The sequence below is a fragment of the Anopheles coustani genome, chromosome 2, assembly GCF_943734705.1.
Source record: "Anopheles coustani chromosome 2, idAnoCousDA_361_x.2, whole genome shotgun sequence".
NCBI lineage: Eukaryota > Metazoa > Arthropoda > Insecta > Diptera > Culicidae > Anopheles > Anopheles coustani.
This window is the reverse complement of record NC_071289.1, coordinates 52,118,550-52,132,964: the sequence shown is the minus strand read 5'-3', so window position 1 is coordinate 52,132,964 and position 14,415 is coordinate 52,118,550. Positions and strand designations below refer to the sequence as shown.

The 14,415-nt window shown below is 40.9% G+C and overlaps 1 protein-coding gene across 1 annotated transcript in view; it reads left to right on the top strand.

The window, feature by feature from the left end:
* Positions 1-14,415, top strand: part of LOC131263100 (tetraspanin-18) — a 31,175-nt gene that overhangs the window by 10,590 nt on the left and 6,170 nt on the right. The gene's annotated exons all lie outside the window — the stretch shown is intronic.

Sequence of the window (14,415 nt, the reverse complement as noted above, 5' to 3'; positions counted from 1 at the left end):
AAACAATCGATGCAAACGATCGCCGATTGCATCGATAAAATGTCGTTGTTTATTCAAATAACGTGAGATAACGCACTTAACGTGACCCGGCGGCTCGGGAATTGTGTGTGGGGGATGTGCACACGGTTGTGTTGCATTGTGCCAAAAGGCCCTAAAGCCCTTGCATTGCCTGCCGGCCCACGGTCTTTTCTGGTCACTTTCTCCGGTCCCGTTTGACCGTTATGGCATGCCGCCTCTTGCATTGCCGAAGGGCATTACATTTCCTATTAGAGGCCGCATGTCCACGCTGGGATTTGAACTTTCCCGCATGTCGCCTGTCCGTCCCCCGTTTGATTGACGGTCGGATGTGGTGAGTGAGATACAGGGCACCCTTTCTGTTTCGAGCACGGGGAGGTTTGTTTTCGTGCAGTATCTCATTGAATCGATGTTTTGCCTTTTAACTGGCCGTTGAGTCATTTCGCTCGGTGCGCGAGTAAAAACCCAGTTTTCAGTTGATCAGTTTTTTCCGTAGCAACTCGATAAAACCCATCCACGGCGCAAGCGTGAGTAAAAAGTTTATCACACTCGAACAATTCGTTTATCGAAAATCATATAAAACTACTAGTAGTAAACAAAGTGAAATGTAAAACAGCATCGAGTAGGAAATACCCCTGGTAAGCTCTAACATTTGTTATCCTCTCAGCGACGAAAAACAATTTTTCCGAGCAAAAACTACATTTGACGAATTTATGGGACACTTCTAGCAGTTAATGCGACACTGTGTCGTTACGTTAAGCATTCGCTTTTCTCTTACCGTAAACGATCACTCCCCGGCCTGTTCAAGTGCTGCCGAACGTGAAGGTGGAATGGAACCCTGGTGGATTATATTTGCTTGGCGTTTACTCGCATCTGACGTACACTTGCGTACCAGTAAGTGAGTGCTCGAAGCGGATTTTGCCCATATCCCTTCTACGCCCTGTCGGCGGTTGGATGTTGGCGGCGGAGCCCGCGAGAAACATAAAAGAGAAAGTAAACGCCCGAGTGTACTTTCCTGCCACCCCGAGGGGGAGAAGGGTGAGGAGGGACTGCTGGGCCAAGATTTCCTGTTTTTCGCATTTTCAAACTACTCAACCACGCGGTGTGCTCACATCGAGCAGTGGCTTTGATTCTGTGCCGTTCATCAACAGGTTAGTGGCGTTGAAGGCGGTGTGCGATCGTTTTATTTTTATTCGAATGCGGAAGAATGGTGGCGCTGCACGGATGGCTGCATCTTGGCACAACGTTCGTTATGATTGGAGCTTAGATCGGGGATGGGTGGTTCGTTCTGGGTTGTTTTGAAATTTAAAAAAATAAGGGATTGATAGGCGTAGATTGAACTGACTTAATGAGGCAACCAACTTTTGGAGGGAAATCTAGTTCGCTTGGGCATCGAAGTATAATTGTTGTCAGATCCACTTCCTTTTTTCGATTGAGTGCGTACAACCGACGGAAGCGTCCGTTTAAAATTTTATTTGTTCGTTGGCCAATCTTTAAAAGACCATGACCATGATCGTATACGATTTCTGAAGCAGATTAATATTTGGTTTGGTTTTATTTCCCATCATAAACTTCAAGACAAAATATATAAAAATATAATTAGCTATAAAACTCTCCTATAAGTGCACTCGATCACCTGCTTCTCTGATCTACTGTATGCTTATATCGTTTTACGTATTCCAATTAATATATATAGAATTTATTTCAACTTAACCCATGCTAACAAGCTAATAAATGGGGATCGTATAAGGCGATTGTACATACAGATAGCATTTTCCGGAAGGTGTCTTACGGTAGATCATTCGTTTCTATTTAGTTTTGGTTTAGATGTGAAAATGATGCTGCCCAAAGCACAATCAGGTTTCTCGAAAGGGTCCAGGTTGTTTAAAAAAAAACACAAGCACTCTGATTTTCCAATCAATCGTGATAATTTTTACGAAAAGTTTCGACATTTTTTAAGACGGAAAGAATTATGAGACTTAATATGTCTGCTGACTGTTACTATTTATAGTACATTTTCTAATTTATTTTATCTCCTTTAAATTTACATTGTTCAATGAAAATGTCTTTATTATTGTCATTTCACATATTTTGTTTTTAAAAAGTGTGTTTTTTTCCAAATGTGCTTTTAAAAACAAAATAGCTTGAAATGTTTTTAGGTTGCTGCCCTCTAATTTTGTTGTGTGTAAGTTACTACTTGTGCATTGTGTGTTTTATAATGCAAATTTTCAATGATATTGTAGTATGGACGTGTATAATTACGAAAGGATCCGTAGAAGAATATTTGGATAGATATCAGAAGGCCGTAAAGTCTTTGCTTTCTTCAAACAACTTTTTGTTTGTAAATTTTGAAGATTTAAAAAATTCTACTAAACATTTACTGGCGGGATGGACTTTACAAAACTTCTAGTTAGCCAACAACTACGTTTAGCACCTTTCGATGGGTCTGACCCTTGCCCCATGCTTCGACGAGGCTGTTTCAAGAGCAAATCGAAATCATACAATGCATATGCATGCAACACTTGTAAATTGGCAGCAACCCCGGCAAGCTGTTGACCCGGCCCGAGGGACCCCGGAGAAGTCGCGGATGTGCAATTAAAGCGCCACTATTGTTTCGTGGTGAACCCTTCGCACGGCGCAAGCATGCATCATGTTGCCACGATCCAACGCCAAGTCACGAAGCAAGACTTCACAGCAGTGATCTATCCTTCACGCATGGGAGCATATACCCAACTCATGTGGATGTGTAAGTGTATTTGCTGCTGCTTTCGGTTACATTCTCTTGGGATGTTGAAAGTGAAAATTGTTTACTATGAACGCCCCCTTCTACTGCGCCCCCCCCCCCCCCCCCCCCCCCCCCCCACGGTTCTAAAGGTGGGCGCAGGTGAATAAGTAATGGTGTGTTTTTTTGTTTTCATTAGCTTTTTATCTTACAACCTGCTAAATAATGCATGAGTAAATCTTCAAGGTTGAAAACGCACAGGCAAAGTGTAATCACGATGCTCCGCGTTCTGCCGCTGGTTTGGGCTTTCGGGCATGTGAAGGAGTGAAGATGGCCGCTTGATGGTCACTGCTTCTCATGAATGAAAGAATGCGAAAGTATCGGCATCTATTTGAAGATATTTATAGTTGGGTGAGCAGAGTACATTATTCTCATCGTCCAAGTAATGTTTTTCCCTCGTGCATTAGTCACTAGAACCGGTTTCGATGGACAAAACTGACCGAAAATAACCAATTTTAGCTGTATAATGTTTGTTCAGCGATAAGTAACAACAACAGAAATAACGTATGAACGTACTAAATAAAAATAAAAAAGACTAACCGAAGCATGAGATCATGTCAGAGGTTACGGATGTAGCACCATAAAATCTATAGCTGGTAATGGTTTAAATTTGTAATAGTTGAGGCATAATTGTTCAGCCCCCTTTTATTACCTTGAAAAATAAGTTTCATTTATATATTTTTGATACTTTTACATTTTTGCCTGCTGCTGCAAGGTGGGTCAAAGTAATCTCAGTACCGAAATCGGTTTCCCATTACGATCGCGAAACCGAAGGATGGGAAAAGATTTACTTTCCGGTTTGCGATCCGCATGCAAAGGTGCGAGGAGGGCACGCGGTGGAGACCGGTTTCGTGGGCTCCGGCGCAGGGAAATTTCTCGTTGCAATCAAACAAAATGTCTTTGCGGGCGGTAAACTTTTCGGAGGCAATTAGAAAATGGTGGAAAGTTCACAAGCCCACCGCGGCAAACGTAATGGGAACAAAGTGGTTAAAAATGTTCAAGAGTGTGGCGATACAAAATGCGTTAAGCCGTAATGATGAGCCGATAAGCAAACGGGAAAGGAATGGAAAGGTCATTGTTCACAGGCAGCTCAATAGTGAAAAATACAACCCATCGGCATTGATTAGATGAGTAATGAGTCAAGTTTTCTTAGTGTAAGAAGATTAAAAAACATCATTTCTAAATGTCAAGTTTGTTTCTAGATATTTGCTATTTGTGACTAATTATAAGTAAAATAAATTATTTATTATTTGTGACTAATAATATATAAAACGTTCTTCCACTATGACTGCATGCTGTATTTAACATGGATAAAAGCGATGAACCGAGGTCGCACGCGGATTTTAATTGACTCAAAAGAAAATGTTAATAAGACTTTTAATGTTGAAACATGACATACAAAGTTAAATACTATAAAAATTTAGAAATATCCACCCTAAAATTCTCTGTAAAAGTAAGGTTTTTGTTAAAGTACATAGAAAATGTATTTCTATAAAATCTTATATACTTTCATGTTTTGATTTTAAAAACTTGAGATACACAAAACAAAAAAAATACAACTTAAAGATCAATAAAATTTTCTACCAAATATTTGTTTTACAAATAATGTTCAAGGAGATTATTACTTTTATTGAACAAATACAAACAATTTGTTTCTATAAAAGGCACGGTAAACGAAGCGTCATCGCTGGTCTCTCGTGTATCGTCGATATTCTGGCCAAGCGTCATCTTTGCTGTGTACAGTCTGTTCTCGAGTTACGCGGTTCTCGACTTACGCGGATTCGGAGATACGCGGTTTTCAAAGTTTGACAGTAGATTGGGTTTATTACATCGATTTAAATTCCTGAGATGTACAACCACACGAATAAATATGTAAATTACACATTTGCATAACTTACGCTTTTTATTTCGTTTGCTGCAATTTATGTTGTTTGAATACGCTTGCATTGCATTCATATTAATGAACAAAGAAAATTTTTGAATATTCTATGATGCATGTACACAAGAGCTCGATCTCTTAACTCCTAGTATAAACTATGTGTCAAGCAATATTCGAGATACGCGGAAATTCGAGATACGCGGATTTCTCTGGTCCCCATAATCCGCGTAACTCGGGAACAGACTGTATTGTTGAACATACAAAAACTACTCGAAATAATCACAGAATTTCGATAAATATTCGCGGTCGAATGAACTATTGATTCGCTTGTTTACGTTTTGACAAGATTACGCATGCAATTAGATTGGTGGGTGAGCGAAAAGTTCTTTTTGACAGATTGAGCAGCGGAATTATACGATTACGCTTTGTTTTTTCTACCCTTAGTATTGTGGGACTAGCAAACAATTACGAACTCGTAATATGATTTCGCTCATTCATAACTTAAGAAGGAAAAAACAACGAATCAAAATTATGCGTTTTAAAATGTTACACAATATTGGTACAAAACAAAATGTAAATTAAGAATCAAAAGCTGTAGTACATTTTACGGAAGGAAACCATCCGATTGGTCTATTTTAATGTCCAGCCATTTGCGCGTGTCCATGACGAATTCGTGGTACTAAGCAGACTTCTACCACAATAAAAATCCCTAACGGTTTCGCGGTGTTGACGTGTAGGCATCATCGTCATCATCATCGCTAGATTTAACTTGCCTGCAACGGTCACTGCGATGGAGTTCTCTGATGGTCATGGTGTGGAAACCCCAAGGGTTCAGAGTTCTTTCGAACGTTTGTGGGATGACGGGATGACGGGATGTCGTTTCGTTGCGGTGTCATTGGGGCATATCCTCCATCTACCGATCGGCAGGTGGATTGTATCGACAACAATTGTAGCCGTGCTTCGGTATCACGTGGATCGACCGTGACTTTCGCAACAACGCACCAATGAAATAAAAATAGGGACAAATTAACGCTAGGAGTTTTTGAATGACAATAGTGGTCTGCCCCTGCAGCGTGGATCGCAACCCTTTGCGTGGTTTTTGTAACAATGTTGGCGAAGAAATGAGAACAGAGTGGAGGAACTCGGAGGTCGAAAAAAGAGAATGTCGAAAACGGAAATAAAAGTTAGCGATGTTTGAGGCCGGCTGCAAAGCGCCCCAGAAGAACCGTTACAACCATTAACCCGCCTTCACAGGCGTTGAGTTTAGAAGAATTTTTTGCTACCGAGAGCCCTCCATCTCTGAGTCGTTTGTTTCATATGCTTGGGCTCCCTTTTTTCACGTTCTGTAGGCGCTTCCGTTGGCACTTTCACGCGGCATTATGATGGCATTGACCCACAAGTAATAGCAAAGAGGCTACTTTTCACTCCACTCGAGATATGCTTTTCATGGGAGAAAACTCCTACAAATAATGGTGTTTTCTTTATAACAGGCAATATTCTGGTTGAAGCTCGAAAGTCCACGTTAGGGTTTTGCATGATCTGTTTCAAGCAATAATAGTTTTGATTTGTTAAGAAATGTGTTGTGATGAAGTTTGATTATTTTGGATCAGTTGTAGCTCTTGTCTATCCAAATTGTAGTGTCGTCACGATTGGAGCACGTTTTAGCCTAAACGTGTCGTGACTGGAAATATCGATGCTGAAAAAGATACAACGTGGTGCACCAAGCCCTTCCTAGACAAGTAAGGTAAGGTGAGGCATTATGCACCCTTTAAGCAAACAAGCTTTTAGCAAATTCCTTATCTCTAAGTTATGGATGGTAAATTTGCATATAAAACTTTTAGATTATTTAGTAAGACGAGTTACAAATTTATACAGTTTGGGAGGTTTGGATGTACATACTTCCTGTCTCCACATCCAGAACACAGGGATTATGAACCAAATTCTTTTTGTGTTCTGAACATATAATTTATTCGCGAATCTCGTGTTTCCGATATTTTAGAAAGAGAACAAATTGGCTTTTACTAAGCACTTTTATAAAGAAAGAAAGTTGTATTTGTTTAATCTCTTTCAAGTAATCATTAATTGGCATGTTGAATTGCTTGATGATTGTCTGTTTGATTGCTGTAAATTTCCAACACTTGTTACAGGTTAAGAGCTATGGTGAGGAAATTGTACCAAATTTCTGGCTTAATAAGCTTTATTGTATTTTCTCTGTAAAACTTTCAAGTGGAGCTGTGAAATGCACATAAGATGTATTCGATGCGCTGGTAACATAGTTTATCCATTTTAAAACTGCAGAATTCAGTTAAAACCATGCTGCATTCTCCTGGGTGCATTTTGCCTCACTGTCCCCTACGTCCATTCAGATTGTGCGGGTTTCCGTTTGGTGTGTTTGAGTTACTTCAACGGCGCAACACGAACATGGCTAACACATGTGTCAAATTTTATTCATATTCTTTTATGACGAAAAATAAAGAGTGGATTATGGCCGACTTGCATGGAGGATGTCGTCAGTGAACATTTTCAATTTACCACCAAACGGCAGGGAAGCATTTTAACATTCTTCAAACTGCTTGAGATAAGCGATTGGACTAATGCAGTGACTTGCCCGGAGGAAAGTAACGATGTAACTACGCTTCCTTCGGGAGGGAAAAAATGGACGTTCCGCGTCGCCGTTGGAATAGTAAAACGTGTCGATATCAATTTCATGCATCATTTTCTACGGCTTCATGCATATTTATTACGGTTTGTCAATTAAATGTCCACCGTCGGGTTGGTCCCAGGAAGCTCGAAAGGGTTCGGGTTCATGAGCGGGCTGGTAGATTGTTGATCGATGATGTTTTGCTGACGTTGTACATGATGAAGCATCCTGAAGTTGGTAGCTTATGGGCTTTTCAGACGGCTTGCTGGCTCAAACTCGTATGCAGAGCACATCGAATATACACTGGACCGGTAAATCGCTCGGTGGCACGTCTCGGCATGCTAAATATGCTGCCGGGTGACGGTGACCACGTTTTTCGGGGTGCTCGAGTTCGAGCTTGGGGTTTCATTTTTCCCACTTTCCTCGCCGTACGGTCCTTACTATTTAGCGCCCGAAGAAAGCTCTCGCCACGACGATTTTCCTGCTCGATCGGGGCTCACATCGCTTCGAAAACATTTTCCGCGCGTACGAAGGTATTGATTTAAACAATTAGCATACCCGCTGGCACCTGCAAGCCTCTCCTCCCTCAACCCCTCAGTGGTCATCGTTGGACCTACGACTTTCACATTTCACCCGAGAGGAGAATACTCCAATACCACCCTCCCTTCGCCTGGCTATTGGACACGCGGTCGCTGGACAATCCGGCTAAACTCCGAAGATGACTCCCCAGGCACACACACACACACTGGCACCTAGATTGTTCAGGGGTCTTCAATTACGGACTCACGTTACCATTGTCGGTTTCTTTTGTTACCTCAGCACCTTCGACGTGGACTTTCTAAAACCGCGCAAAACTTCACGTCCCTTTCGATCCGGCCGACACTTAACTCTCCCTACACTCAGCACGGTAGGGACGCCAGTACCGACGTACTATCGACGTGCTATCAAGCTCCCCGGCCGAGTACGCTTATCAGACACCTCCGGAGAAACCTCCAAACGGCGCCACAGGGAAGTACGCCGATGGCCGTGAATTGGTGCATCGATTAGAGCCACTTGGAAGTTAATCAATCTTTTGAAGGATCAATTTTCACCGATCGCATTGCGCTCGCGCCGGTAAAGGCGAGAAGCGGCTAATGGTGAAAGGATGCCGTCTTCAATCATTTTGTGCGGTGAGCGAATGGAAGGAAATACAATAAAATGCTCACCTCTACACCATCACCACCGTATCGGTTTGGCAGCTGTCTGCCTGTCAGCCTACACATTGGCGAGTGTTTCCACTGAGAAATGGCGATTTGATGGAGTGATGAACAATCAACATAAACATCGTTTGAAGCTCGTTCATCACCGATGTCGGCACGGTTACTGCCGGAAGAATAGCAAAACTGCGCATCACAACATGCGAATTTTGTATCGTTTTGATGCATTCAATGCAGGTGCGAACAAATCTCTAAACTCACGCCCAATGTCTTGAATGTTTTGACAGTTATTATTTGAAATATGTAGCCATTTTTTACGTTAAAATGTATTTGAAATTTAATGTCAACAGCAGTTTATTTAACTCGAACCAATACATTTAAATTTCCTTTTCTTTACCATGAATCGATTCAATGTTCGGTGCAAACATTTAATTTGGCTCATAAAAGCTTTTCATAAAATGCACGTTTTGTTCCTTTCTAGTATGAAACGAGTTTTATTTTGGGGCATTTCTATGCTTAATATTATACTTGAATACTACTTTCTGTGAGGTGTGATTTTTAACCGAATCGGCTGTTTTTCATTTTTAAGTGCTGTTTTGCTAGTTTTGCTATTTTTTTCTTTTTTTTTCTTTCCATGCTTAGCTTTTAAATTGTCTTTTCATCATTCGTTTGGCTTTGGTCTGGTTAAAACAATAAGTAAAACTATTTTGTTTTCACTAGATTTAATTCCATCCTGGTACGGAAGGCAGATAGAATAGAAGATAAAAGACAATTCAAGGATATAATAGGTGTGGAATCCGATACATGCCCATTGGATCTTTATAACCTTTCAAATTTTTTAATGATTTTGATGCTTTTTGTGACGGAACGTTAATGAAAATTAAACATTATGACAAAACAGGGCTCACATCCCCTTACTGCAACTAGGAAAAGTAATATTAAATTGACGTATAACGTAACGTATGACTCATTACTTCAGCCTTAGAAGAAAATATGTTTTAATCATATATACATATTGTTAGTAACACTATTGGGAAACTACCAGACTTATTCTGACTCAATTTCTTTTTCTTCAATTTTTTGGTTCGTTCTCGGTTTTTTTATATAAACACTGATAATATTAAATTTTAATAACGTTCTATTGTGTGGTCGTATTTGGCGTGACGTGTTGACTTATTGATTACCGGCATGAATTCTAGTACACGAAAGATTACTGTATGCCACCGATGCGTCATGCAGTATACAATACACGTGAAATTATAACCCCGTATTACAGAGTTTTTCGCTTTTCCACTCCCAACAACGTCGATTTCATTCTCACTACCGAGCGGTTGACACATGCACATGCAGTTACTATGCACTCGCGGGGTTCATGTGATACCAATAGAATAAATGTATGTCATCGCACGCTCAAACAGAAAAATGGAAGTAAAAAAAGTTTAATCATCCCCGAGCATGCATACCTTAGGGTAAATATTTTATTGTGACCCTAGCCAGACAAATCGCATCGTCCATTGTGGTAAACGTGGCCCCGTTGCGAGGTCTTGCACCGGCTCTCGGCAGACAACCATCAATTCAATAACACTCAAAGTTCAATTACGAAAAAGGGGGCGTTAGTCGCATCAGCCCGTTGATGCTGACCTACGTAAATGGGTCAGTGTCTGCAAAAGTGAAACTGAATTTCAAATGGGAGAATGCATTTTAAATTATATTGATCAGTGATTCATGCCATTGGTAGGGCAGTGTACTTTAACGGTATGGTAAGGATCAAATAGTACCAAAATAACTCCACTTTGTGAAACATGAAAAGTAATGCATTTATCGTATTACATACTATTTTAAAACTTTGGCGCAATTTTGATTATTTAGTATGTCAGCTTTTCAAGACTAGTAAGATTTTTGGTAGAGTATGAAGTACTATCAATTTCTGTTTGTTCGTTTTAGCAAGGTTTGGTAGGTTTTTACAAAAAAAAAAAAAATAAAGTGGGTGCTTATTATCCAGTACATTAATTTGAAATTACGAATGTCAAGGGTGATTATAGCAACTGGGTGGAGTGTATTTTAATTTTTCTTAGGTGAAAGACATATCGTCTTAACGTATGGAAATGTATCTTGTAAATGGTGATTCATAGCTTAAACTATATAATAAGGAAAATCATTGTAAAAAATAAAAAAATGCCTCAAATAATAATATTAGATATATTAGGTTTTCTCTATCAGCTGGGCTGCTTTCTGGAATACTTTTATTTTCTACCCAAAACGAAAAGTAAAATGGCATCTGTTTATCGGTGCAGCTTTCTTCACCGAACTAATCAACCCATCTGATGAAAACTTGCTCGATATCTTGTGAAAATTAATTGCCATCCTACGAAGTGAGTAATATGGGATGGGATAACATTCATTATGAATAAACGTACGCTTCAAATTGCATTTGCCGCCTGCCAGTTTGAACAAACTTACATCATTTCATTAGCAAAGTGCGACAACTTTCTCCTCCTGGCGGTGTTTAATGCCGGCCAACTTTGTACACATTGACATTGGCGCAATGGGGGGGGAAGGGGGGGCTCGCGATCAAACGGTCGATGATCGATTGGCGTGCGGAACTTGGCCGCATCCGTTCGCCGGCTTGGTGGGTTGTGCGCATTCCCGGAAGTCAGTAGCGACGATACCGGAACCGAAACGAGTATGCAAGCGCCCCAGCTAATGAGCCTGGCGCAGAAAACGCCCGAACCGGCTGCGATCGGAGCGAAGATTGTCAACGTTAAACGAGGAGGAAAAAAATGGAAATTGGAAATTTACCAAAGACACGAGACGGGCGAGCGATTTATTAAAGGCGTGTGACTCTAATCTATATTTTGTGAGCGTGTGTTTTCAACACAGTGCTTATCGGCGCAGCCTGACGTTCATTGGCTTGTGAGGAAGAAATATGGTTCCGCATCGCGTCGCGGGCCAGAAACATTTGGACCTCTTAACCCTAGCATTATTGGGTGTTGTACATGCTCTACAGCGCAGCATCGAGCAATCGAAATATGTTGGGGGGAGCGAAAGAGAAGCAGAATAAGGGCCCTTGCGGATGGAAACGAAAACACACGCTGATCGAAAGACGGCCGGTAATGGCTTAAGCAATCCCACTTTTCCACTTAAAACGAGCGAACGCGTCAACGCATGGATTAACCCACCCCGAAACCGCCACCGGCGTTTCCAACCCCCGTCCCGGCCAAAGTCGAACGATCGCATTGAACCTCGTAGTAACAACGAGGAACGCCGAAGCCGGTGGCAGCAGGTTTATGTAAGGCGTGACTCGAGGGAATTATGGCGGAGATTTTCACAAAAATCGTTCCAGTTCTATGCTCGGCCGCTTGTTCGCTTTCCCCGCGTGCGCGCAGATCTTGGCGGCAAAGCCCTTTTGGAGCTGCCTGCGTGAGGAAGAGTTGGAAGGGGAGGGAAACTGAACCTGGGGTCAAGATTGAGTCACGTTTTTTCTTAGGGTCCGCGAGCAACATATCGATGCGGGTGTTGCCAATAAGTGAATGAGGAAGGTGGGCTGCAGTCGGTAGGAAGGGTGGCCAATGGAAGCGGGAAGCGATCGATGCATTATGCACTTGTTGCCTCAAGTTTGAGTGCCGGCTCGAAGGGAAATTCCAGCGGGTTTCATCGAATGTAGGAATCAGAAGAACCGGCAGGAAAAGGCGATAATGATAGATTTACTCGCGCGTTAATGGAAAAACTGAACGGCCGCGTTCATAACAGATCAATTTTCAACATTTATATGTGTTGCTTCAACCGTTTTTTATCTATCCGTTTACTCATACTTTATTCATAGGGTAACATAGTATTTGCATATAACTTAATTGGTTAATTGCGGACCACATACGATACGCTGACAACCCGCCTGACATTGCAGCCATCCCATCAACATATCCATGCCTTCGGAGTGTTGTCCAGATACTCGCATACGTTCCCTCCACTCTTAAGCAACACCCGTCCACTAGAGCGTTTCGCAAGACGCTAGTGCAACGTTTCCCAAATCCCAAAATCCAGGAACAGTTTCAAAATGTTGTCTGGAAGATGGTATGGAAGAACATCCATTCCCCGAAGTTGTCATCGGAGCAGCGGTCGGCACTGTACCTTGTCGTGAACGGCAAGGTCCCACATGGCGATCTGCTAATGCGGATGGGACGCGCATCCTCATCGTCCTGTATGTTTTGTGTTGAATGTGACACCCTGGAACATAGGTTCACCTCTTGCACTCGCGTTATTGCCGCCTGGGACCTGCTGCAGCAGTGCATCAGGAATGAAGCTCCAGGGTGTCAGTGCTCGTTTCAATGTCTCCGTTTTCCAGTACTCCGCGGAATGAGTACTGCGCAACGAGTAAAAGTGCTTCGTCTGTATGCGAACTACATCATCCATATCATTGGAAACAATGATACTGCGATCGATCTAGCTGTCCTTAAATGTACATTGTTTCTTTGACACTATTGTAAAGACCATATTTATAAGCAAGTAAACTATTTTATAAATAAATAGTATGTTTTATAAAAAAAAAAAAAACTTTTCATGAGAATTTAGAGATAACAGTTATCCTATTAGTTTCTTAGTGTAGTGTTCTCTGAATTATCTACTGATAGTTGATCCGGAATGGACTGGAAATAAGGTTTTCGACGTAAACATTTGCTTTTAAATATTAGGCAGATGAGGTTTTCAATATAAGTTTCCAAAATTACTGCATCAGAACAAGAAACGGTACTTTATTTAGAAAAAGGGTTTACAACTTAGAAAAAACAATGGGTTGTTTTTAATTTCAAAAATAAGCAGATGATCACAATAATAATTTTATATTACTTTGTTAGCGTTTGATTGTGTTGTTTGTACAATTATTTTTAAATCGATTTAACAGGGTAGCATTTCACATTAGAAAACATTCGGAAAGTTATTTCACATTAGAAAACTTTTTAGTGTTTTTTTACCACTCTTTTACAAACGCTATATCTGTGTCATATCAACTTTTTCAAATTTGCAAGCGGCTTCTTTTTATAATATTTGTTGACTATCTTGTAGGGTTTTTGTTTGTATTTTTCTCTACATAACTCTACTAGCTTGGTGTAAAGCAAAAAAGAGCGAATCGGAGATCATGCAACTTATTTTTTTTAATGTGAAATTTAAATTAAAAAAAAACATTGCGCGTGAAAGTGCTTTGAGTTTAAAGATAAGCCTTTCTTTGTTTTAAAAAAATACTCAGCTGTTTTCGAGATATAAAAATCGAAAATTGCGCCGCAGTCCAAATGACCGCTTGTTTGGATTCTAGTGTAAAATAACTTTCATACAACGAATAGCTCATCACTTACACTAATGTGTGATCTATTAATCTGCAGTATACAGTTTATGGGTTAAAATTAAACCCCAACCAAGATTAAGTAATTGCATGTTATTTTATTCGATATGAAAACTACTATAAAGCGAGCACACTAATGATGATGCCTGTGATGATGTTCCGTACCGACAGGTTGGTTAAATTTATTTCATCTTTTGGCGTCAGGGTTAAATTTTTCTTGACTCGCTCGACAGTGGGACGCGAACTAAACGAGCTAAACAACGTTTATTTGATGGGAATATGCATCGTTTGTAGCTCCTGGAAATCTAGATATGGGGAATTCTCGCTCCTAACCCATTTGCTATCGTTCTTGTTTGCGTTCATGGATTTGTCCATTAATTCATCTGACCAGTACGAGAAAAATACGAGCAAAACGCCGATGTTATCAACGTTGGCCACCACCGGGAAGAGGGTGTGGTCCAATTAACCTGTAACCCGACGTATTGTCGACTCCAGCCGTACGTAATCGTCGTTTGTTCGGCGGACAGCTCATATGCATGGCCACCGAAGCGATCCAACAGGGTGGGAAAC